Source organism: Musca vetustissima, unplaced genomic scaffold, assembly GCF_032173495.1.
Source record: "Musca vetustissima isolate MV318-11 ecotype Yass unplaced genomic scaffold, APGP_CSIRO_Mvet_v1 utg24037, whole genome shotgun sequence".
Taxonomy (NCBI): domain Eukaryota; kingdom Metazoa; phylum Arthropoda; class Insecta; order Diptera; family Muscidae; genus Musca; species Musca vetustissima.
The window spans coordinates 257,231-282,976 of NW_026880266.1; the positions used below are offsets into that span (position 1 = coordinate 257,231).

At 31.5% G+C, this 25,746-nt stretch overlaps 1 pseudogene; it reads left to right on the top strand.

Annotated features, from left to right (window-relative positions):
- Positions 1–300: 300 nt before the first annotated feature.
- On the top strand, positions 301–25,035 carry LOC133325762 (rab5 GDP/GTP exchange factor-like; annotated as a pseudogene).
- Positions 25,036–25,746: the final 711 nt, after the last annotated feature.

Sequence of the window (25,746 nt, forward strand, 5' to 3'; positions counted from 1 at the left end):
AACCCAGTAGTCAATCGTTGAAGAAACAATCACGATAACAACAACAGCAGCAACGAACTAAGTATTCAAAAAGGGCTATGTACTACATAGTTCGAATGGGTGTGTGAGGTGTCTGTACAACGTACACAAATATTGAAGAATATATGCAGACAGTCATATTTTATCAATAATTGCCAGTTACCAAAGAGAACCCATAATTTCTTCTTGTAATCAGAAAATAAAAGCAATAAGGCGTAAGAAAACAAGAACAACGGCCATAAAACACGGAAATGATGCCACTTGACACTGGCAATACAAACAATGTGTGCCATGATAGCACTTCGTGAGTGAAGAGCTAAAATGATGACTGGATACATGAATGAAATTCATTCATAAGTATTTTAAATTCTGTCGGTATCAAAAGAACTCAAATTATGCTGCAAAAATTTCTTAGAAATATTAGTCACTTTATTAAATATTGTAAGCATGTAATTAAAAGGGTTGAGAAAGACATTTCCTTTTAAAAGAATATTTGTTAAAGAATATTTTTAAGGGCCATAACCATGAGTGGATTTTTTAGAGAATATTTTTTTCAAGGACCAACACGAGGCGCGGGATTTTTAAAGAGTATTTTTTTTTTAATGGCTCAACAGAAGCGTGGATTTTTTCAAGATTCTTCTTCAAAGCCCAACAGAGGCGTAGATTTTTTAAACGATTTTTCTTCAAGGCCCAACAGAGGCGTGGATTTTTTTTAAGATTTTTCCTCAAGGCCCAACAGAGGCGTAGATTTTTTAAACGATTTTTCTTCAAGGCCCAACAGAGGCGTGGATTTTTTTTAAGATTTTTCTTCAAGGCCCAACAAAGGCTTGGATTTTTTTAGGATTTTTCTTCAAGGCCCAACAGAGGCGTGCATTTGTTAAAGATTCTTCTTCAGGCCCAACAGAGGCACCCATTTTTTAATGATTCTTCTTCAAGGCCCAACAAAGGCGTGGATTTTTTTTAAATTTTTCATCAAGGCCCAAGAAAGGCGTGAATTTTTTAAAGATTTGTCGTCAAGGCCCAACAGAGGCGTGGATTTTTTAAAGAATATCCTTCAAGGCCCAACAAAGGCTTGGCTTTTTTTAAGATTTTTCTTCAAGGTCCAACAAAGGCGTGAATTTTTTAAAGATTTGTCTTAAAGGCCCAACAGATTTGTGGATTTTTTTTTTTTTTTGTAAGATTTTTTTGCCTGATCTGTTGATCAGGCAAATCGGGCCATTCTTTATTATTGAAGACTGTATATATCTACCTTGATGTGTATTAAGTTTTGAAATAAAATTCTACAATTTTTTTGATTAATTTTCAAATTATTAAAAATAATGCCCTAAATGATTTACTAAAAAATGTTGTCTTTCTATGTAATAGGTCACCATCATCACCACAAAGATTATGTTCCTGATCCAACAGAAACTCAATTCATTCTAAAATTACGTCAATTGCGTATACCCGACGATGGGAGAGCTAAATTAAAAAATGAAATACAACGTCTCGACTATGAGATACGTTCATATCTGCAGGGTAACAATACCAAAAACATTGATGAACTCTCCGAATTGGTACAAAATGCCTACAGTAAATTTTCCGATTTGGTACACAATGATGCCAGTTTTCAAATTGCCACCAATGAAGATCGAGAAATGGCCATCGATTTTTTCGAAAAGGTAGTAATGACAAAAAATCACAAGTAAGTTGAATGACGTTTTATTGAAAATTTTAAAAGTAGTAAATATAAATTTTATTTGGTTTTCGAATAGATTCCTTTTTAGTCCATATTTTACCACGGACGAAGAAAACGATGCTAAAATACAAAAACGCATTAGGCAATTAAGTTGGATAACTGCTAAGCACTTGGCCTGTTGCATTGATGAAGTAAATGCTGAATCAAGAGAATTGGTTAAGTAAGACGGATAGTCATTATAAAATGTATTTTAATAGAAATCCTATTGAAAGGAAAAAGTATGTTATTTGATGTTATTAATTATATTAAAAATATATTTTTATTTTAATACAAATCATTCTTTGTTTCCAGAACTTGTTGGCATCGATTCATTTTACTCTCCTCAGGAGAAACTGGAATGCACGGTCCGTTGTTGACGCCACATTTTCGAATTGCTCAAACATTCAGTGGGCGGACCAGCAAGTGGCGATGAATTTCTACCAGCTTTAATTTTTGTAGTTCTTAAGGCTTGTGACACGTGGTTATTATTTTACAAAATTGGTAAATATCCACACAATAATTTTCTATTTTAAAAGTATTTAATTTCATATTTTATTTGCAGTGTTGTGCCATGTCATTTATTGAAAATCTAACAGCTCAAAGTTTAAGCATGGATCAGGAAGAATTCGATATGTTAATGTCCGGTTCGAAACCGTATAGTACACCGTGGGAAAGCGCTCTAATGGCTTGTGAAAGTTTACATTTAATAACGGAAAATATGAAACGTATGGAAATGTTAAATACCCGTAATCAGAATATAATTAGTAGCTATAAAAGTCTAGGTCCTTGTAGATTTTTAAAGAATAATTTTTCAAACCAATTTTTTTACAAACAAATTTAGTTGTTTATTTTATTGAAGAATATTTTTGAAGAAACAATACAAGGATGGATTTTTTTAAATGTTTTTTTTTTCAAGAGCCTATACAGTCGTGGCTTTTTAAAGAATATTTTTCAAGGACCAATACAGAAGTGGATTTTTTAAAGAATGTCATTGAGGGTCATATACAGGACCACGCCCTGATGAGTCTTAGAAAAATATTTTTAAAAAATCCACGTAATGATAAGTCATTGAATTTTTTATAAATCCAATTATTAGCTACTACAAAATATTTGTTAGATAATCTACACCTTTTTTATTCCAAGTCCCATAAATCCTTAAGAATATGGTGTTTTAATCCACGACTCAATCTAAACTTTTTCCTTCTCCCCTTTTTCCAGCTTGAAATTACCAGCAAAGTTGAAGCGGTACTGGCCAAAGCTCCACTAACAATTTTGGATATAAAAACCCCAGAATTTTTAATACCCAAAGCAAGAGCCCATTTGGAAAAGGACCAAGAACAGTTACAAAAAATTGCGCGAGTTTTAGGTGGCCATTATCAAAATAATTTAATATCCGCCATAGATTCGAATAACAAATATTCAGCAACTACGACTTCCTCCTTACACGAAGCAAAGCAATTAAATCCCAAAGTATTGCCTTTGCCACTGACACCACAACGTGTGGAACTGAATTCTTCTCCCAAAAAGGGAATTTCCAGCGATGATAGCCTCCTGCAGACATCAACACAAAGTCATTATTTAAGTGCCACAGATGAGAGTATGGCAATCGAATAATGATAGCTCGTTCGACGTTTTTCACCACAAAAGTAGAACACATGTATTTATATGAATGTTACCGAAATACGTCCAACGTACAAAATTTCAACTTTGACAGAACGTATTTTTAATTTTTTTCTTTTCTTGAAAATAAAAACAAAACATTCAGGAAATTTCGAATGGAAACTAAAAATATGTGGATTAATTTAATAAATTTTCAATTTTGTTTTGCGGTTTGTATGATTTGCTTAAAGATATGGATTCGACGTATTTGGGTAATACGGCCTTCCACAACATTTTGCCATAGTGGGGAAGTTGAATATTTTTGTACGCCCCGTCGGATTTTAGGTAACGTTGTAATATAACTAAAATGGCTTTTGTTGCATCGACTAAACAACATTTCTAAGATAATAAACTTTAATATATTAAAATGGAAAAATACGGTATATTTTAATACTTCCAAAAAAATCAACTTGATTGTTTATGGTGTCCTGGTTTTGACTGTTATACCCTACACCACAGGGTATTATGTCTTTGTGCATTCGTATATAACATGCAAAAATATACAAAATAAACTCATAGTTAATTAGTTCACCAACGACCCAATTTTTGCCCAAATGGCTTGTTTTGTTGAAATCGGTTCAGGTTTAGATATAGCTCTCATATAAATTTTCGACCGATTTCACGTAAATGATGCACCAAAGTCCCAATGTTTGTCCGATTACGATTCAATTTTACACAACGTACCAAATTGATCCTATAATAATATACTTATTATTACGTTCTTGCATTATAAGAGTGACTTTTTAAACTATATTTGTTTAATTCAAAGCTTTTTCTGAATTCGTATTACTGACATTTTATTATTTTAAATATGTATATACTAACAATTAAGTGTTGAGACAAGTTATGACTAGGATTGTAATTAATATGTTTATAATAAAATGACGTTGTTACAATTCATTTGTAAAATTGTTTTTTAATGATATTATATCTTTTAATTTTAATATAGAAATTATAAAATTAAAATACTATGAAACAAATAAGTACTACATAAAACATAATAGTAATTTAAAATTACAAATACATATATGTACAAATTTATTTGTATATGTGTTACATAAAAAAGGTGCTGTCATATAGAATTCGGTCCCGCCGAAGTGAAGGTTGATTTTGTAGAGTCCGATTAGTATCTATTTTGGCCTATAATAAAAAAATTGAAATATTATAAGAAGAAGACATAAATAGTAGAAATAAAAAAGTATAAAAACTTTTAATAAATGTTACAAACCATTTAACTAAATTTATTCCCACATGTCTTCATTTAATGATTTAAAAAATACAAGCATGTTTACATGCTGGGGAGATAAGCGTATTGGTTAGCAATAAGTCCCGCATGCGAAAATAATCGTTCGGTGGGAACTGATGTTGCAACAATGGAAATGTACTTTTTGGCAACAATCGGATATTCGTTTTCCATCGATTTCCAAATTGAAAGGGGATTTGGATTCATTCTGCGATTTACTGTTGGTGCATTAATATATTGTCGTAGTTGCGGTGGAATACGGAAATCATCTAAACTTGATCGTCTTTCATTGCCTGTATTAATGTCGAGAAAATGTAATACATCATCCGGGTCAAGTGGTACGATTCCTGGTTCTTCAGTGGCACCTAGGTCCGTTTCAGCTGCTTCTCTTGATTTTATAATTTCATTTTGGACGATATCTCCTGCAAATTTTACTGTATAGATGAATTAATAATTACAGCATTTAAATTTACCTAATGCATTTAAGGCCAATGATGCATCTTGAATACTCGAATATGCGCGTTTTTTGAAACGAGGATCTAAAAGTGTCGCCAAAGAAAATATCCTAACTTTTTCAAGTGAATAAAACCTAGTTTCAATTTCACTTAACAAAGTGGCTCGAACTTGTTTTCCAATTGCGGTAGCAGGGTTCGACGAAGATGTTTTCTAAGAAGTACATAAACTTTGTTATTCGTGAATTTATTGTGGTATAAAAACTTACAATTCTTAGACCAGAAACAAGAGGGATACATTTACTAATTGTAACATTCTTTTCTGAACTAATCTCCTTAGTTATAAGATACAAAGGTTTCAATATATTTCGAACCTCTTCCAAAGCATCTAACTCGTCTATATTTAACGTCATTGGAGGCTTAGCTCGACAACTTCTGTCCGTGTGCATTTGCAACAGTACTTTTCCGACGTGTTCTTCGAGTGAGATGAAACGATCCAACATTTCAAAGCAAGAGTTCCATCTTGTTTTTACTTCCTAATTAGTTTTAGATGATTTGTCCCACACTCCAATTGCGACTTTTTAAGGGCTGTTGTAGCTACTTCGCTCTGTTTGAAAAAACTTACAATTTTTTTAACCTTTTTCAATAAAACTCTCAGTGGGTTAACATTTGAACATTCTTGGATTTCTATGGAATCTTGAATATTTTCTTCGTCGCTTGGAGTATCTGGAATATCAGGTGTAGTATAATCACCTTCATCATTTTGGTCTGTGCCTTTTTGAGGAATGTTCATTTCAATGACTCGTTGCCCAATATTGTTTAAGGCATGCCAAAAACATGATATATGCTTAAAATCTCCAAATTCTTGCCGAATTGCTCCTTTGATGTTAGCACCACCATACGAAATTATGGCAGAGATCTTGTCATTTTCAGTTTCCCACAAATCACATATTTTTCGGAGTTCAATCCTTAAATTTTCTATATTTTTTCTGTTATCCATAGGATAAGCGCCCGATTCAATGGTTTTAATACTGTTATCTATTAAATATTTAAATATTAATAAAAATTTCGTAGCATTGAAATGTATTAAAATCGTAGTACCTTTTAAATAATGTGCGGTTACTCCCAAATAACTTTGCATTGTATATTTATGAGTCCACAAATCAGTTGTTAAGCAAATATATTTAGATTGTTTCATATTATTTTTTACTTTTAGGGATAGCTCATCATATTTACTCTGTAAATTGTGTACTAGAGTTTTTACGGTTGGTGGTTTATACAGCGGCTGAAGTTTTTTGCAGAAAAATTTAAACCCTTCCTTTTCAGGTGTTTGAAGCGGCATATTATCGTTTACAATCATAAACATAAGGGCATTTAACATGCTTTTGTATTTGTTTGACTTCACTGGTTTCCGCACATTTGTTATTTTTTTGTTTAAGTTCTATCTTGTGAATTGCTCTCAAATGATGTGAAAATGTAGATGTGCTTCTATTGAATTTAAACACTTTTTGGCAAATTGTACACATTGCGTTAACACCATCATCAATTTTTTCAAACTATTGCCACACTGGCCTTGGTGCCATTTTGAAGTGTCTAAAAGTTAAAAGTTAATTTAATCGGCCGAAAATATATATGGGATTCATACGTAAATAAATGAATAAATAAAGACTTGAAAACCATGAGTTTTCGTGATGTGGGGGTGGTTGCAAATTGCAGTAAATTTGGTTGACATTGTAATGGCGGGATACTTAAGAAATAGAATAAACAAACTATTCAATTAAATTTCAATTTATGTCGTCTTTGTGAAACACATTTGAACTATTTCAAAAGTTTAAAAAATATTTTCAAGTGAATTATCCTACAAATTATAAATTGTGTTGTGCTTTTTATTTAAAGGCGAAGCAATTGGTTTTCCCCTCGGCAAAAACAATTGAAGTTAAAATTAAGTTTTCTATATGAATTCGCTTATTGATCGACCTTATATAGGCCTTAAAATATCGGTATCATTGAAAAATTTCAATGTGAAAATCAATGTATCAATGTTTATATGGTATATAAGGTAAGTCAGTAAGCGAATACATAGAGAAAACAGTCTTTATATTGAGTTTGACTTCAATTGTTGTTTTAAATAAACAGCACCACTAAAAGACAAACCAACTTATATTTAATGTGCTTAAAAAGACGGTATAAATTGAATTGAATTTTGACAAAATATGAATATTTTCGTTTTGACTCAAGTGTGCTTCCTTATATAGGCCTTGGTACTATATATGGTGTAAGTGGCAATCGGCTGGATTTTACTTTTTAGTAATATAAATCGTCAGCATTTATTAGGGTATCCATTTAAGTAGTACGTATGATAAACATACATGAAATGTGTCACAAAATGTACCTGAAAAAGTTAGAAATATAATTGATGAATTTGAAAGTAATTTTCTTCCAAATAATACAATAAATTAAATTGTCATCATTCTATCTAAAAAAAACATAATTTTAGAATAATATTGTTTTATTTCCACATATTTTAAGCAACATATATATAGGCTTATACTGGTCACATCCATGATTATCTTTTGTCTGTTCCCGTACTGCAAAAATCTTCTAGTTCTTATTATTATTTTTTCAATATCATTAAGGAAAATTGTCATCGTAGTAAAAATTTACATTTTTGCAGGTTCTGGAACAGACAGTTTTTCGATTTGATATTGCAGATGTTATTTCAAATTGATCTTTCCTCGCATTCTGCACAAATATTCTGGTTTTCTTCTATGTATACACTTTGCAACTTTTGAGTTTCGAATATTTTTGTATTTTTATAAAAAATATTTATTGATCTATTTTTTATATTAAGGCAAACTTTCCGTATATTAGGTTAACAGTACGAAATGTTGCCAATTTAGATCGATTCTACCGGCTTTTATTAGTTTGTATTTTGTAAAGGATTCATTACATTTAATTTGCTAACACGAAGTTGTTTCTTGTATATATCGAGCCATATTCGCCAAAAAAACGTAACCCTCAAATTTTAAATTTTACAGGAGAATGTTTCATTTAATAAATTCAGATTTAATAAAACTATTTTTTTTGAAATTTAGTATTATAGTTTTTTTAACAAACTAGATTTGTTTTAAATTATAGTTCTAAATTTCAAAATAATACCTTTATTAAATCTGGTAAAATTTAAAATTTGAGGGTTACGTTTTTTGGCGAATATGTATCGATATATACAAGAAACAACTTCGTGTTAGCAAATTAAATGTAATGAACCCTTTACAAAATACAAACTAATAAAATCCGGTAGAATCGATCTAAATTGGCAACATTTCGAACTATTAACCTAATATACGGAAAGTTTGCCTTACAGCCTGTTTTTGTAAAATTCCAAACGAACGAATTCGAGTGACTTACGACCAAACTCCTTGGTTTTGAAAAATATGTCATTTATTTTTGTTTTGAATCAAAAACATAAATAAAGGTTTGGTCGTAAGTCACTCGAATTCGTTCGTTTGGAATTTTACAAAAACAGGCTGTTAATATAAAAATAGATCAATAAATATTTATAAAAATACAAAAATATTCGGAACTCAAAAGTTGCCACATTAGAGGGAATAAAAACTAACAATAATATATTTACCTGCAAGCAAGTGTTTCACCAGAGTCAGCTTCCTCCTGTGGTAATGCAAATGTATATGATCGGGATCAACTGCCTCCTGGAATTAGTACCTGTAAGAAAAAAAGTTAATTAAAATTTATTATTAAAAGAATATTTCAAAGCCGATATGAGGACATACCTCTTGGTTATGTGAATCACCTCCTGAATCCGTGTATCACCTCCTGAATTCTGGTTGTAATTAAAAATATTTTTTTAAAAAAGAAAACACTTCAAATATAAAATTGTCTAGAACGACGTGTGGCGTGCTCAAAATCTCGATTGAAAAGACGCTATGATGGACAGAAAATGTATTAAACCGTTTGTTAACGGTTTTTTCATCGATAATGTATATTTGTTCTCTTCTTACCAACGGAAATATAAATGTAATTATCCATTTCTTCCATTCCACATCTTTCATTTCATTTTACTTGTGATGAGGAATATGTAGGTCGACTTTCGATTTTAGACTTTCAATGTACTAAAACTGCCAAAGTCTATGGGAAAGTCTAAAGTCGACCACAAAATAATCGATTTTGCGGTTTTCTCCCCAGTCAAAAGTCGACTTCGAGTTTTAGATTTTTGACTGCAAAAAGTCGATTAATCGAAAGTCGACTGACCTATCCCTATCCAGGTCTCCCACAAAGGACTCGAGCCGAAACAAGGAAGGAGTACTTATCAAGGTCTCCGGAGCTCTCAGATCAGTGGAGAACTTATCCAGGTCTCCCACAACGCCACGACAAGGACATATTTTAATAAAGCATAAACCTGCATATAATAATATCCAACTGCAACTCCCCGAAAACCCAGCAATAAACCAAAATTTTGATTAAAACCCAAACAATATGTGTTGTTACTCTCTCAGTCACTAGATTACAAATTTCTGTAACAGACCCTGGCCTCCGTGAGCTCACCCCAGCAACCGGAGGAAACTTGTGTCATTACACAATTATATCACCCTGTGCATTCTGAGATGTCGCAAGGTATGTTTTACACTCCTCATAGGTGCACTTTACTTTGTCCCATAACTCTCGAATTTCTGTATTGCGAATTTCGAGGTTGTATACAGAATACTGGGATTCTGGAATTCGCTCAAAGAATTCCACACTTTTGACGACAATGTCAGTGGCTCTATTGAAGCGGGCGAGAGGAGTTATCGACATTATGTATGGTAAAGAGGGGAGACAACACAGTAGATAATATAACAATGCCGAAAAATAAAAACTCCTGTACAAACAACAAATTATGGGGGAATAGTAATTGAATGACAACAAATGATGCTATAGCTTAAAAGATATTTCAGCACAACCCCAAAAATGGACAAAAATTTTAAAATATTGCAAATGTCTATATAAAAGTAGTACCAAGTGTAGTTGAGGAGGTGAATGCAAAAAATAGGGTGCGGTTGTCCAAAAAGCGGACAAGAATATATCGACTGAGCAACATTAATGTGTAAAATCTCAGCCACAATATATTTAATAGTCAAAAAACAATATTTTTAGCAAGTAATTTTGCTTGGATATATTTAACTGCCGGTTGCAAATGTCTAAAGATATTTGGGTTACTACAAGAATATATCAAATATACAAATTTATTGAGCAAAAACACGACTACAATGGATAAAATTACCAAACTAATATGTAAAACAAGTATTTCCGTGCTCCGAATAGTGTACGATATTGCCAAGTGTAGGGTGCAAAAGTCCAAAAAATGCTGAAATCTTTACAAAAATGACTTCAATTGAAATGCTTTGAATTTAAAACAACAAATAGGGAGAAATATGCAAAAAATTAATATATTTCACAAGCGCTTTTTATGCTCTAAGTATGTGCAATAGCTGCCGAATGTAGGGTGAATTTGTCCAAAAATATCAAAAACCCTACTACTAATCAGTATTTATTCAAAAAGAATTCAAAAATATTTTTAATACATTTTTTTTTGAAAATTCACAATTTTTTGCGCTTGGTACCACTGTGCTGTAGACTGGTGAATAACGAATATCACACAAAACAAAATAAAACACAAGCGACGCTAACAGAGAAATATCTATGCGTAAGCAACTAGGCACCCACACAACACACGACGCGAGAAACGATCCAACAGTGAGAGTTGGAGTCGACAGCAATTGTTGGTATATTTTCGGTTATACAAAGCTGACGCTAGGAAAAGGCGCGTGGAATACACGTGTGTTGTTATTGTAAAATGACCATGCAAATTCTGCAGAGGGAACTAACCAACGTTAGAACAATAATAACAACAGAGGTATGTTTGGTTGGTGATGGATCTATACAACAAATAAACAAAACAACGAGATTGTAGACTGTTAGGGTGATTGTTGTTATTGTTTATTTAGTAATGCAAATTATCTGAGGTTTAGAATAGAAGAATAACAACAGCAGCGAATCATTTGGTTGGCGAATAATGCAACAACAAATAAACCAAACGAAAACTAGGAGGAGAAGGGGTTTTTATATTGTTATTGCAAATATTACAATGTAATTTCTCTACTTGGAGAACAAATTAGAGGGATAACAACAAGACGAATTCGTTTGAGGAAAAAGCAAAAAATAATCCAAACGAACAATATATGTAAAGGTGATGTTTGTTGTTAGCACAAATATGAGAAATCGAAAAAAAAGAATATGTTTGGTTGGTGAGGGTAAAGAACAACAAGTAAACCAAACAAGCAATATGTGAAGTAGTGATTATTAGTATTTTAACTGCAGAGAGTCGAATGGAAATATTGAGTGTTGTTGTTGCAATATTATTGCGAATTCTCACTGAAGGACTTTAAATGAGAATCGAATGGTAACAACAACACCGAATTCTTTTGTATGATCAACGCGACGTAGGGTGATCAGTACAAGACGATAGTTTGTATAAACGAAAGTACGTAGTAAACCAAGAAGTGGTATTATAAGTCGACTAAGATGACTAAAATTACACAGCAAATGAGAACGGGAGATGTGTTGCTATGGTGATATTAAAAATAAGCTATTCAGAGCAAACAAAAATAGAAAAAACACAGATTTGTTCTCCAATGATCAACAATGCTTTTTATGATCACTACACTACAAACAAATGTGGACTGTATTTTTGGTGAATAGGTGAAAGATTGAAAGCACAGGCGTAGGGATAACTGAAAGCCGACCAATGCCAATTCAATACCGATAGAAATTGGCAAACAAACAAAAAAACTAACACTCGCGGTAGCACACTTTTAACGAAATCTGAGTGGTGTTAGTATGGTGATTTGTTGATGTGATAATGAGATAAGAATTGATATCCATCAATGTTTTCTCCAACGAGAAACAACAAATAGGCGGTGACTTCAATCCGGCTCGATGCGACCAAATGTTTAGGCGAGGGACTTACCCAACTCCTCGCCGGGGTGGTGTGTAGTGGTTGGGGGTGATCAATGATTAACTCAAGGGAGCGGGGTGAAGCGACAACGAGCGCTCCCAAGCAGTTAATGGTGTAAATGGAAAAGAAAAGAAAGTTCAAAGACAATAAAACACAAGGATTATTAGGTTAATTATTCTAAATATCTCGGTTTATTGATGGTCTTCTTTTCTTTACTACAACGAATAAATTACCTCTTGTAATTTGTGGTGGCGGCGCTGAGACCTGTTAATAACGCGTAGACGTTATGCGTAGACAAGTTAATTCTAAGGTGGTTGGTCGACAAGTTAACTCTAAGGAGGTTAAACTACAAGTGAACGCTGTGGTTCGTGTAATCACAGAGGATTGCGGTGATCGCTGAGGATCGCTTGTCGTTTACTACTACATTAACAATGGGAGAAAAGTGTCGAGCAAGGAGAGCAAACCAGCAAAAACCACCGCTCGGTGGCATCTGCACTCTACGGTCTCCGCTGAGGGAACTTGCAGAGGAGATGTCCGTGGTATCAATCAGCAGACGTGATTGACTGAGCTCGGGAAGTTGAGTCAGAACGTATCAAACGTATACAATTACCTTAAGAAAGATAGACGAGTTAACACAAGTGATCTAAATTATAAATTAGCCTTTGATAAATTAAAGCAATTAATTACGGAACATTCTATTTTAAGGTATCCGGACTTCGACAAAAGATGTAAGCTTACTACTGATGTTGGTAACTTTGCATTGAGCGCAAATCGATTAGTTTTGCTTCAAGGACATTAAATGAACACGAACGAAATTATTCAGCCATTGAAAAAGAACTTCTTGCTGTAGTATGGGGTGTAAAGTACTTGTATGGCCGAGAATTTGATTTACACACTGGCCACTTAAGTGGCTACAGATAAAGAATTCTTCAAGAGATTTTAATCCTAGACTCCAAAGATGGCTTATTCAACTGGGTGAATACGATGGTAAAATAGATTATATAAAAGGCAAAGAAAACAATATAGCAAGATATCGATTTTTAAGTCGAATTGATGTAGATAACTATGAGATTAAAAATATTGAAGATATTCAGAATGATTCGGTTGCAGCAACCATACATTCACAACATGAAGATCATAATGACCATTTCCCCATTTTAAATACAGTCGTGAATCGATTTAAACCCCAAATTATATTAATAGAGGAAGTGATGCAAATGTGGTATAGGTTCGTAATGTGGTATAGTCACTTTTTTTGTAAACTGAATATTTTAGAATAACTGAAACATGTTCTATAGTTTGCCGTTCTCAAAAAATAAGATAGCAATGACCTGTTTAATTTATTTAAATCACGTTGAGAATCAGTACCAAAAATAAAATTTTTCATTAAACTGACTTTTTTCGGTTGAAGTTTAAAAATAATTTTGTGTTTTACGGATGTAATTTAATCTTTATTACTAAAACATTGAAATAATTAGTATGAACTAAAAATCAAATAATATGCGCGATTGCGCCACATAATCACCAATTTAGGAAAAAACTCGACATTTATTCAGTAAACACAAGTGTAGGTAATGTGGTATACCTTGATTCTGCATTAAAAAAAGGCCAGCACTAGACAAAAACTCATTACTATTTGAAACATTCGTACTCTACGAGAGTCTACCATGAATCACAAGGCTACGAGTTTTAACAACTTCTCCATACAAAAATTAAATATTGCCATGTGTAGACATTATTATATAATAAAAATTAAAGTTGCACTCAACGTATCCGTTAAAAATCTTAAAAGACATAAATCTCGAGCTATTTCGCATTCATTAAAAACAATAAATTATATAAGATATCAATTGGAAGTGAAAATTATACTATACACATTAACATCATGTGGTACACCACATTACCTGCACTTTTTTTAAAATCACTTTTTATGGTATTTTAAATATTTTCTCAATTATCTCTGAAATTGTTAGAATAATATTATTTTTAAATTGATACATGGAAAGACAACACATGTAGCATGTTATGTGTAAAATTTCAATTTAATCGGATAAAAAATAAAAATTTGGCAATCTAAAAACAAATGGGTATACCACATTTGCATCACCTCCTATAGATAGGAAAGACAAAGAATCAGATCTAATTTTTGGGAATACTAGAATATTTATACATAGAGCTGATCTTGAGTAGAGTAATAGACAACTGTGAAATCTGTGCATCGGGGAAATTTGATAGAAATCCAATAAAGGAAAAATTTAGTTTTACCGAAATACCATTGCACATTAATGAAATAATTCATGTTGATACATATTTCAACTCAAAACAATCATTTATATTTCTGGATAAATTTTCTAAACATGCAGTTGGCTTTCGTCTGGAAACCCGTAATAGCCTTACTCTAGTAGAAAAATTAAAACTATATATTTCAATTAATGGAAAAATGAAAAAACTTATAGCGGATAATGAATCTAATAACCTGAATGTAAAGGATTTTTGTAGACTAGAAGGTATTAATATTCATTTTGCAAAGCCTAACAGCCACACCGGAAACTCCGATGTAGGGAGATTAAACAACACCATTACAGAAAAAATTAGAACTCTTAATATAGTAGAAAAACTCCCAATAAAGGAACAAATATCGAAAGCTATAGAATTATATAATAAAACATATCATTCAACAATAAAAGAAACACCTCATAATGTTCTCTATGGCGGTGTAGAAAAGTCGCTAATTGTAGACCGTCTAGAGCAGGCATGCTTACCCATATACGCTACCGTAACTGAGGGTCGATTGGTAAACACATTTTCTCTTTACGTCAGTCTTTTTAATGGTGAATTCTCAGTTACGCTCGCACACACTTGCTCTCAATTTAATTTTGCCCAACACTGGTCTAGAGGAACAGAAGTACAAAATTGCAAAATTAAATGAGCACAGGGAGAATTACGAGGGGAGAGGAGGGTTTTATAAAAAAATATAAAAATATCCGGACTTCGACAAAATATGTAAGCTTACTACTGATGTTGGTAACTTTGCATTGAGCGCAAATCGATTAGTTTTGCTTCAAGGACATTAAATGAACACGAACGAAATTATTCAGCCATTGAAAAAGAACTTCTTGCTGTAGTATGGGGTGTAAAGTACTTGTATGGCCGAGAATTTGATTTACACACTGGCCACTTAAGTGGCTACAGATAAAGAATTCTTCAAGAGATTTTAATCCTAGACTCCAAAGATGGCTTATTCAACTGGGTGAATACGATGGTAAAATAGATTATATAAAAGGTAAAGAAAACAATATAGCAAGATATCGATTTTTAAGTCGAATTGATGTAGATAACAATGAGATTAAAAATATTGAAGATATTCAGAATGATTCGGTTGCAGCAACCATACATTCACAACATGAAGATCATAATGACCATTTCCCCATTTTAAATACAGTCGTGAATCGATTTAAACCCCAAATTATATTAATAGAGGAAGTGATGCAAATGTGGTATAGGTTCGTAATGTGGTATAGTCACTTTTTTTGTAAACTGAATATTTTAGAATAACTGAAACATGTTCTATAGTTTGCCGTTCTCAAAAAATAAGATAGCAATGACCTGTTTAATTTATTTAAATCACGTTGAGAATCAATACCAAAAATAAAATTTTTCATTAAACTGACTTTTTTCGGTTGAAGTTTAAAAATAATTTTGTGTTTTACGGATGTAATTTAATCTTTATTACTAAAACATTGAAATAATTAGTATGAACTAAAAATCAAATAATATGCGCGATTGCGCCACATAATCACCAATTTAGGAAAAAACTCGACATTTATTCAGTAAACACAAGTGTAGGTAATGTGGTATACCTTGATTCTGCATTAAAAAAAGGCCAGCACTAGACAAAAACTCATTACTATTTGAAACATTCGTACTCTACGAGAGTCTACCATGAATCACAAGGCTACGAGTTTTAACAACTTCTCCATACAAAAATTAAATATTGCCATGTGTAGACATTATTATATAATAAAAATTAAAGTTGCACTCAACGTATCCGTTAAAAATCTTAAAAGACATAAATCTCGAGCTATTTCGCATTCATTAAAAACAATAAATTATATAAGATATCAATTGGAAGTGAAAATTATACTATACACATTAACATCATGTGGTACACCACATTACCTGCACTTTTTTTAAAATCACTTTTTATGGTATTTTAAATATTTTCTCAATTATCTCTGAAATTGTTAGAATAATATTATTTTTAAATTGATACATGGAAAGACAACACATGTAGCATGTTATGTGTAAAATTTCAATTTAATCGGATAAAAATAAAAATTTGGCAATCTAACATATCATTCAACAATAAAAGAAACACCTCATAATGTTCTCTATGGCGGTGTAGAAAAGTCGCTAATTGTAGACCGTCTAGAGCAGGCATGCTTACCCATATACGCTACCGTAACTGAGGGTCGATTGGTAAACACATTTTCTCTTTACGTCAGTCTTTTTAATGGTGAATTCTCAGTTACGCTCGCACACACTTGCTCTCAATTTAATTTTGCCCAACACTGGTCTAGAGGAACAGAAGTACAAAATTGCAAAATTAAATGAGCACAGGGAGAATTACGAGGGGAGAGGAGGGTTTTATAAAAAATTATAAAAATATCCGGACTTCGACAAAATATGTAAGCTTACTACTGATGTTGGTAACTTTGCATTGAGCGCAAATCGATTAGTTTTGCTTCAAGGACATTAAATGAACACGAACGAAATTATTCAGCCATTGAAAAAGAACTTCTTGCTGTAGTATGGGGTGTAAAGTACTTGTATGGCCGAGAATTTGATTTACACACTGGCCACTTAAGTGGCTACAGATAAAGAATATATAAAAGGCAAAGAAAACAATATAGCAAGATATCGATTTTTAAGTCGAATTGATGTAGATAACTATGAGATTAAAAATATTGAAGATATTCAGAATGATTCGGTTGCAGCAACCATACATTCACAACATGAAGATCATAATGACCATTTCCCCATTTTAAATACAGTCGTGAATCGATTTAAACCCCAAATTATATTAATAGAGGAAGTGATGCAAATGTGGTATAGGTTCGTAATGTGGTATAGTCACTTTTTTTGTAAACTGAATATTTTAGAATAACTGAAACATGTTCTATAGTTTGCCGTTCTCAAAAAATAAGATAGCAATGACCTGTTTAATTTATTTAAATCACGTTGAGAATCAGTACCAAAAATAAAATTTTTCATTAAACTGACTTTTTTCGGTTGAAGTTTAAAAATAATTTTGTGTTTTACGGATGTAATTTAATCTTTATTACTAAAACATTGAAATAATTAGTATGAACTAAAAATCAAATAATATGCGCGATTGCGCCACATAATCACCAATTTAGGAAAAAACTCGACATTTATTCAGTAAACACAAGTGTAGGTAATGTGGTATACCTTGATTCTGCATTAAAAAAAGGCCAGCACTAGACAAAAACTCATTACTATTTGAAACATTCGTGCTCTACGAGAGTCTACCATGAATCACAAGGCTACGAGTTTTAACAACTTCTCCATACAAAAATTAAATATTGCCATGTGTAGACATTATTATATAATAAAAATTAAAGTTGCACTCAACGTATCCGTTAAAAATCTTAAAAGACATAAATCTCGAGCTATTTCGCATTCATTAAAAACAATAAATTATATAAGATATCAATTGGAAGTGAACATTATACTATACACATTAACATCATGTGGTACACCACATTACCTGCACTTTTTTTAAAATCACTTTTTATGGTATTTTAAATATTTTCTCAATTATCTCTGAAATTGTTAGAATAATATTATTTTTAAATTGATACATGGAAAGACAACACATGTAGCATGTTATGTGTAAAATTTCAATTTAATCGGATAAAAATAAAAATTTGGCAATCTAAAAACAAATGGGTATACCACATTTGCATCACCTCCTATAGATAGGAAAGACAAAGAATCAGATCTAATTTTTGGGAATACTAGAATATTTATACATAGAGCTGATCTTGAGTAGAGTAATAGACAACTGTGAAATCTGTGCATCGGGGAAATTTGATAGAAATCCAATAAAGGAAAAATTTAGTTTTACCGAAATACCATTGCACATTAATGAAATAATTCATGTTGATACATATTTCAACTCAAAACAATCATTTATATTTCTGGATAAATTTTCTAAACATGCAGTTGGCTTTCGTCTGGAAACCCGTAATAGCCTTACTCTAGTAGAAAAATTAAAACTATATATTTCAATTAATGGAAAAATGAAAAAACTTATAGCGGATAATGAATCTAATAACCTGAATGTAAAGGATTTTTGTAGACTAGAAGGTATTAATATTCATTTTGCAAAGCCTAACAGCCACACCGGAAACTCCGATGTAGAGAGATTAAACAACACCATTACAGAAAAAATTAGAACTCTTAATATAGTAGAAAAACTCCCAATAAAGGAACAAATATCGAAAGCTATAGAATTATATAATAAAACATATCATTCAACAATAAAAGAAACACCTCATAATGTTCTCTATGGCGGTGTAGAAAAGTCGCTAATTGTAGACCGTCTAGAGCAGGCATGCTTACCCATATACGCTACCGTAACTGAGGGTCGATTGGTAAACACATTTTCTCTTTACGTCAGTCTTTTTAATGGTGAATTCTCAGTTACGCTCGCACACACTTGCTCTCAATTTAATTTTGCCCAACACTGGTCTAGAGGAACAGAAGTACAAAATTGCAAAATTAAATGAGCACAGGGAGAATTACGAGGGGAGAGGAGGGTTTTATAAAAAATTATAAAAATGTTCGTCATAAGTACAACCTAAATACAGAAAACAACCACTTCAAAATGTACATGAGACTAATATAAAACGACCTTTTAAATTCTCAGTTCCTAATAATGGTACTATTACTGATGTTGCTAATACTGTCAAGTAAAGTTTCTCTATTTATCAGCCAGATCAGGAAAAACAATGGAATTGTTAAAATAAAAACTGGAAACGTGGAAATCGTAAAACAAAACATGATTATTGAAACATATATTAAATATAAAGGAGGTAGAAAACATATTACTTAACATACATTATGAATTAAATAAATAAATAAAAATTGATATAGAATGTTTAGATTTACATCGTAATAACACATTGACCTTATTATATCAAAAATTAAAGCATTACTACCAACAACAAGATACAAGAGGTTTAATAAATTTAGGACGACGAGAATATGCAGGATATATTGGACTAACTACCTAATCTTAAAACTTTAGAACATAAAATTGACCAAATTGACAAGATAATATAAAAATAAACAATTACATGACTCACGAAAATATATTTACGTCTAAAAAGTATATAGAAGTTTAATGTTGATTTGTATACATACACAAAAAAATGCTTGAAGGTTGTAGTCATGATCTACAGAGCCAAAAATTTAATAATTGAAATTAAAAAAATAAATAAATAACAAGTAATATAAAAAAATAACAAGAAATATACTTAAAATTATGTAGTTTAGATTAAGAAAAAATCCTGGAGTATTCTTAACAAGGGGTTGAGGAGTTACATCCCCATCTCTGGATGTATAGTAATCTAATAATAAGTAAACAATTGTCAACGATGAAGCTTGTTTAGAAGATAATCTAATAATAAGTAAACAATTGTCATGAATGAAGCGAAATACAAAAGTTATCAAATGATATTTGAAACTTTTGTTTTCATTCCCACATTCAGAGGCAATCATTCAATGCAACGTAAGCATAAATGCTTCGCTGCATTGAATGCAAGTATCTATCATTTTTATTTCTATATTTTTAAATTTCAGTGTTAAGACAAACTCTCAAACAAACAGAACTCCAAAGAGAAACCATGTATTCTTTAATCCACGTTACTCGCATGGATTAGATTTTTCGAGTGTGTTTTGCACATTGCATATAGACTACCAATACAAAAGTGGGAAGCTCGTGGTGCTGACAAGGATGTCGCCGAACAAAATAAAATAAGTTTTCAGCAGAAGCTAAGGGAAGAAATGCATTTGTTGGTGGATATACAAATGGCTGGCACTGGCTGCACGAAGTACGTAAGCATTACTATGAGGTTTTTCCAACAACCACATTTGGCTGCTCGTATAACAGTAGTAAGGTATGATTTAATATATCGTCATAAAGAACAACCTAAATACAGAAAACAACCACTTCAAAATGTACATGAGACTAATATAAAACGACCTTTTAAATTCTCAGCTCATAATAATGGTACTATTACTGATGTTGCTAATACTGTCAAGTAAAGTTTCTCTATTTATCAGCCAGATCAGTAAAAACAATGAAATTGTTAAAATAAAAACTGGAAACGTAGAAATCGTAAACAAAACATGAACATTGATACATATACTAAAAATAAAGGAGGTAGAAAACATATTACTTAACATACATAATGAATTAAATAAATAAAAATAGATATAGAATGTTTAGATTTACATCGTAATAACAAATTGACCTTATTATATCAAAAATTAAAGCATTACTACCAACAACAAGATACAAGAGGTTTAATAAATTTAGGACGACGAGAATATGCAGGATATATTGGACTAACTACCAAATCTTAAAACATTAGAACATAAAATTGACCAAAATGAAAAGATAATATAAAAATAATCAATTACATGACTCACGAAAATATATTTACGTCTAAAAAATATATAGAAGTTTAATGTTGATTTGTATACATACACAAAAAAATGCTTGAAGGTTGTAGTCATGACCTACAGAGCCTAAAATTTAATAATTGAAATTAAAAAAAAATAAATAAATAACAAGTAATATAAAAAAATGACAAGAAATATACTTAAAATTATGTATTTTAGATTAAGAAAAAATCCTGGAGTATTCTTAACAAGGGGTGGAAGAGTTACATCCCCATCTCTGGATGTATAGTAATCTAATAATAAGTAAACAATTATCAAAGATGAAGCTTGTTTAGAAGATAATCTAATAATAAGTAAACAATTGTCATGGATGAAGCGAAATACAAATGTTCTCAAATGATATTTGAAACTTTTGATTTCGTTCCCACATTCAGAGGCAATCATTCAATGCTTCGCTGCATTGAATGCAAGTATCTATCATTTTTATTTCTATATTTTTAAATTTCAGTCTTAAGACAAACTCTCAAACAAACAGAACTCCAAAGAGAAACCATGTATTTTTTAATCAACGTTACTCGCATGGATTAGATTTTTCGAGTGTGTTTTGCACATTGCATATAGACTACCAATACAAAAGTGGCAAGCTCGTGGTGCTGACAAGGATGTCGTCGAACAAAATAAAATAAGTTTTCAGCAGAAGATAAGGGAAGAAATGCATTTGTTGGTGGATATACAAATGGCTGGTACTGGCAGCACGAACAACGGAAACACTACAATGAGGTTTTTCCAACAACCAAATTTGGCTGCTCGTATAACAGTAGTAAGGTATGATTTAATATATCGATTAAACGTAGTCTTACGAGCATTGGCTTGTGGATACGACATAAATTCGGTCGCATTCGGATCTTACGCATTGGAAACTGCCGAAAATTTTGTTAAAGCATATTCCTGGTTTTACATGCCCATCGTCTGTTCACAGAATTTTAATTCATGGAGCAGATATAATAAACCATTTTTCCCTTCCTATTGGTATGATGTCCGAAGAAGCTCTTGAAGCCAGGAATAAGGACTATCGAAACATACGGGAGAGCAATACAAGAAAAAAATTCCAGGAAAAATACAATCAAAGATATTATAAGTGATTTATTAATTTCGTTAGACCCTTTGATATCTTTATTGTCAAATGGGTCTTCAATTTCGTCTTCAAATATATTATTATGGACGATGATGTTACGAGCTTGCTTCTAATGAAGCATCTAGATGCACCTGATTCTGATTCCGAAAATAATTTTATTTATAAAATGTGTTTATTGAAGTAAAAATATTTTTTGAAATTAAAAAAAAAATAATAATATAAAAATTTTACAAATTAAAAATAATTTTAAAAATAAAAAAAAGAAATTTAAGCAATTTTTTTTTTCTTAAAAAAATCTATGACTTTTTTCTGAGCTGTGAAAAAAACTAGCTGAAGATATCGTTTTTCGTTTAGAAGTTATTAATTAAATGCCGCTAACGAGGCCCAATCGCCCACTGTACTGCGTTGACAAATTGTGTTTTTCAATCGGATGCGAGTTAGTAGAATGAACTCTAAATGTGAAAAGATTAGTGTGAGTATTAAAAGTTTTATTGATCAGATAGATTATACTAGTTCGGTCTTCTAGTTCAGTAGTTCAATCGTTCTCATTTAAGCTCTTTTATTCAGCTGTTGTTTTATTTCGGTCTTTCTTGTTTAGAAGATAATCTAATAATAAGTAAACAATTGTCATGGATGAAGCGAAATACAAAAGTTCTCAAATGATATTTGAAACTTTTGTTTTCGTTCCCACATTCAGAGGCAATCATTCAATGCTTCGCTGCATTGAATGCAAGTATCTATCATTTTTATTTCTATATTTTTAAATTTCAGTCTTAAGACAAACTCTCAAACAAACAGAACTCCAAAGAGAAACCATGTATTTTTTAATCAACGTTACTCGCATGGATTAGATTTTTCGAGTGTGTTTTGCACATTGCATATAGACTACCAATACAAAAGTGGCAAGCTCGTGGTGCTGACAAGGATGTCGCCGAACAAAATAAAATAAGTTTTCAGCAGAAGATAAGGGAAGAAATGCATTTGTTGGTGGATATACAAATGGCTGGTACTGGCAGCACGAACAACGGAAACACTACAATGAGGTTTTTCCAACAACCAAATTTGGCTGCTCGTATAACAGTAGTAAGGTATGATTTAATATATCGATTAAACGTAGTCTTACGAGCATTGGCTTGTGGATACGACATAAATTCGGTCGCATTCGGATCTTACGCATTGGAAACTGTTAAAACATACTCCTGGTTTTACATGTCATCGCCTGTTCACAGAATTTTAATTCATGGAGCAGATATAATAAACCATTTTTCCCTTCCTATTGGTATGATGTCCGAAGAAGCTCTTGAAGCCAGGAATAAGGACTATCGAAACATACGGGAGAGCAATACAAGAAAAAAATTCCAGGAAAAATACAATCAAAGATATTATAAGTGATTTATTAATTTCGTTAGACCCTTTGATATCTTTATTGTCAAATGGGTCTTCAATTTCGTCTTCAAATATATTATTATGGACGATGATGTTACGAGCTTGCTTCTAATGAAGCATCTAGATGCACCTGATTCTGATTCCGAAAATAATTTTATTTATAAAATGTGTTTATTGAAGTAAAAATATTTTTTGAAATTAAAAAAAAAATAATAATATAAAAATTTTACAAATTAAAAATAATTTTAAAAATAAAAAAAAAGAAATTTAAGCAATTTTTTTTTTCTTAAAAAAATCTATGACTTTTTTCTGAGCTGTGAAAAAAACTAGCTGAAGATATCGTTTTTCGTTTAGAAGTTATTAATTAAATGCCGCTAACGAGACCCAATCGCCCACTGTACTGCGTTGACAAATTGTGTTTTTCAATCGGATGCGAGTTAGTAGAATGAACTCTAAATGTGAAAAGATTAGTGTGAGTATTAAAGGTTTTATTGATCAGATTGATTATACGCTAGAGTTGTTCTATCTAGTTTAGATAGCTGATCGCTCTTTTTAGTTCAGCTCTTTTGACTGAACTAGTTCGGTCTTCTAGTTCAGTAGTTCAATCGTTCTCATTTAAGCTCTTTTATTCAGCTGTTGTTTTATTTCGGTCTTTCTTTTAATAGTTCATGGCTTTCCGAATCGTTCAATTGATAGTTTGTGTTATTAGAATATTGTGATGTGTGAATAAAAACAAATTTAAAATTTTGTTTTGTTTTTATGTCGAGGATATTATATAGAAAAATTTTAGAACAGTTTATGGGGATCTATAAAGTGTGGAATTTAAAAAAAAAATCAGAATAATTGAAAAATTACTTGCGAGCATAAATGATAGGCAACGTATTTTACATGTTTACTAAATGAACGCGCTGTTAATATCACATGCAAAATAAAACCGGATCGGTGCCGCTTCCATTTAGAGAAAAATCGAACTAGGTCAGTAAAACGCTTACATTTGAACTCAATGGAACGATTATTCCAGTTCGTTCATTTAACGAACTAAAAAGAACGACTTTGAAAGACCTAGTTCAATCGGTATTTTAAGTGAATCATTCATTTGAACTAGTTCGTTCGTGAACTGTACAACTCTATTATACGTGTTTGTAGAAGAATAATTCGTAATTTCAAATTAAAAAAAGAAAACATAATTTATTTTTTGTTTGTCTTTTTTACGCATTTCCCTTATTCTACATTTGTAAATCTTCTTTAAATGATTTGTGCACAACATGCTTTGAGAATCTAGGAGTTAATTTGTTTCGCCTGGATTTTATCCTGAAAACGATTTCATCATTAATGATGTCTTCCGAATTCTCTTAGAAATCATAACATTTTGTCGTTTGAAAACTTTAATGTTTTCATTTTGGACGAGGAATGAATTGCGTTATTGTATGTTATTAAAGATTTCAGTATTACCTCGTTTTCTGTTGAGAGTTTCTTTTCCTTGCGTTTAGAGAGAATTAGTAAATATATTTATGTTAAAGTTGAGAGTAGTCCCTCAACTGCAGAATTGCGGCTGGATTGTTCAAAGTAAGCAAAATTTAATTTTATTTGATTTTGTTTATAAATTCAGAGCCTTGATCACAGATAATCTTCTTGGGAATTCCATAACAACTGATATCAAGATTGAACGTTTCAAGGATTGTTATGGTGTGGTGATATGTAAGGTTCTCAAAGGTGTTTTTCGGACAGAGTTTTATTTATCTTTCATATTCAAAAAGTAGTATTTTCTATTAAATTTCTGACCTTCAGCAGATAAATTGGAATTGGAAGGAATTTTAATAATCCTGATTGGTTGAATTCCGAACATATTGGCAAAACTTCTTGTTTGTTATTGTATAGCTTTTAAAACTGTAGTTATGATTGCAGTTTAACATTTCTGTTGGTCAAGAGGGTGTATAAATAAAGAAGATGCTCCAATATCTATCAGAAACTATATGGAAAAATAGAAGCATGTCGGCTTGAGTTTATGTAAAAGTTTGATTGTTCGAGACTATTTGGAGAATATTGGTTATAGTCAATATTTCTTATCTGGTAAATTCTGACAAAAAAGATCTTGGGATCTTTATATAAGGAACATATCGAAGAAGTATACCTATGTCGACCATATTTTGCAACCCATAGGTCAGAAGGAATAGTAAATTACTCTTACAGTATTAAATGCAAATTTTTGAAAACTTAAAACAAAATTCAAAGTTGCGTTTCTTTATATTGGGGAAACCTAAAAACATAGAACTCAAAAAAATCAAATTATAGGCAACTCGGTTGCAAAACGTGTCCAGGAACCCTAAAAACACCAAAAATTAATAATTTATAATTTTTTATGGAAATTTGTTAAACTATTATATTAAATAACAGATAAACCGGTTCCAC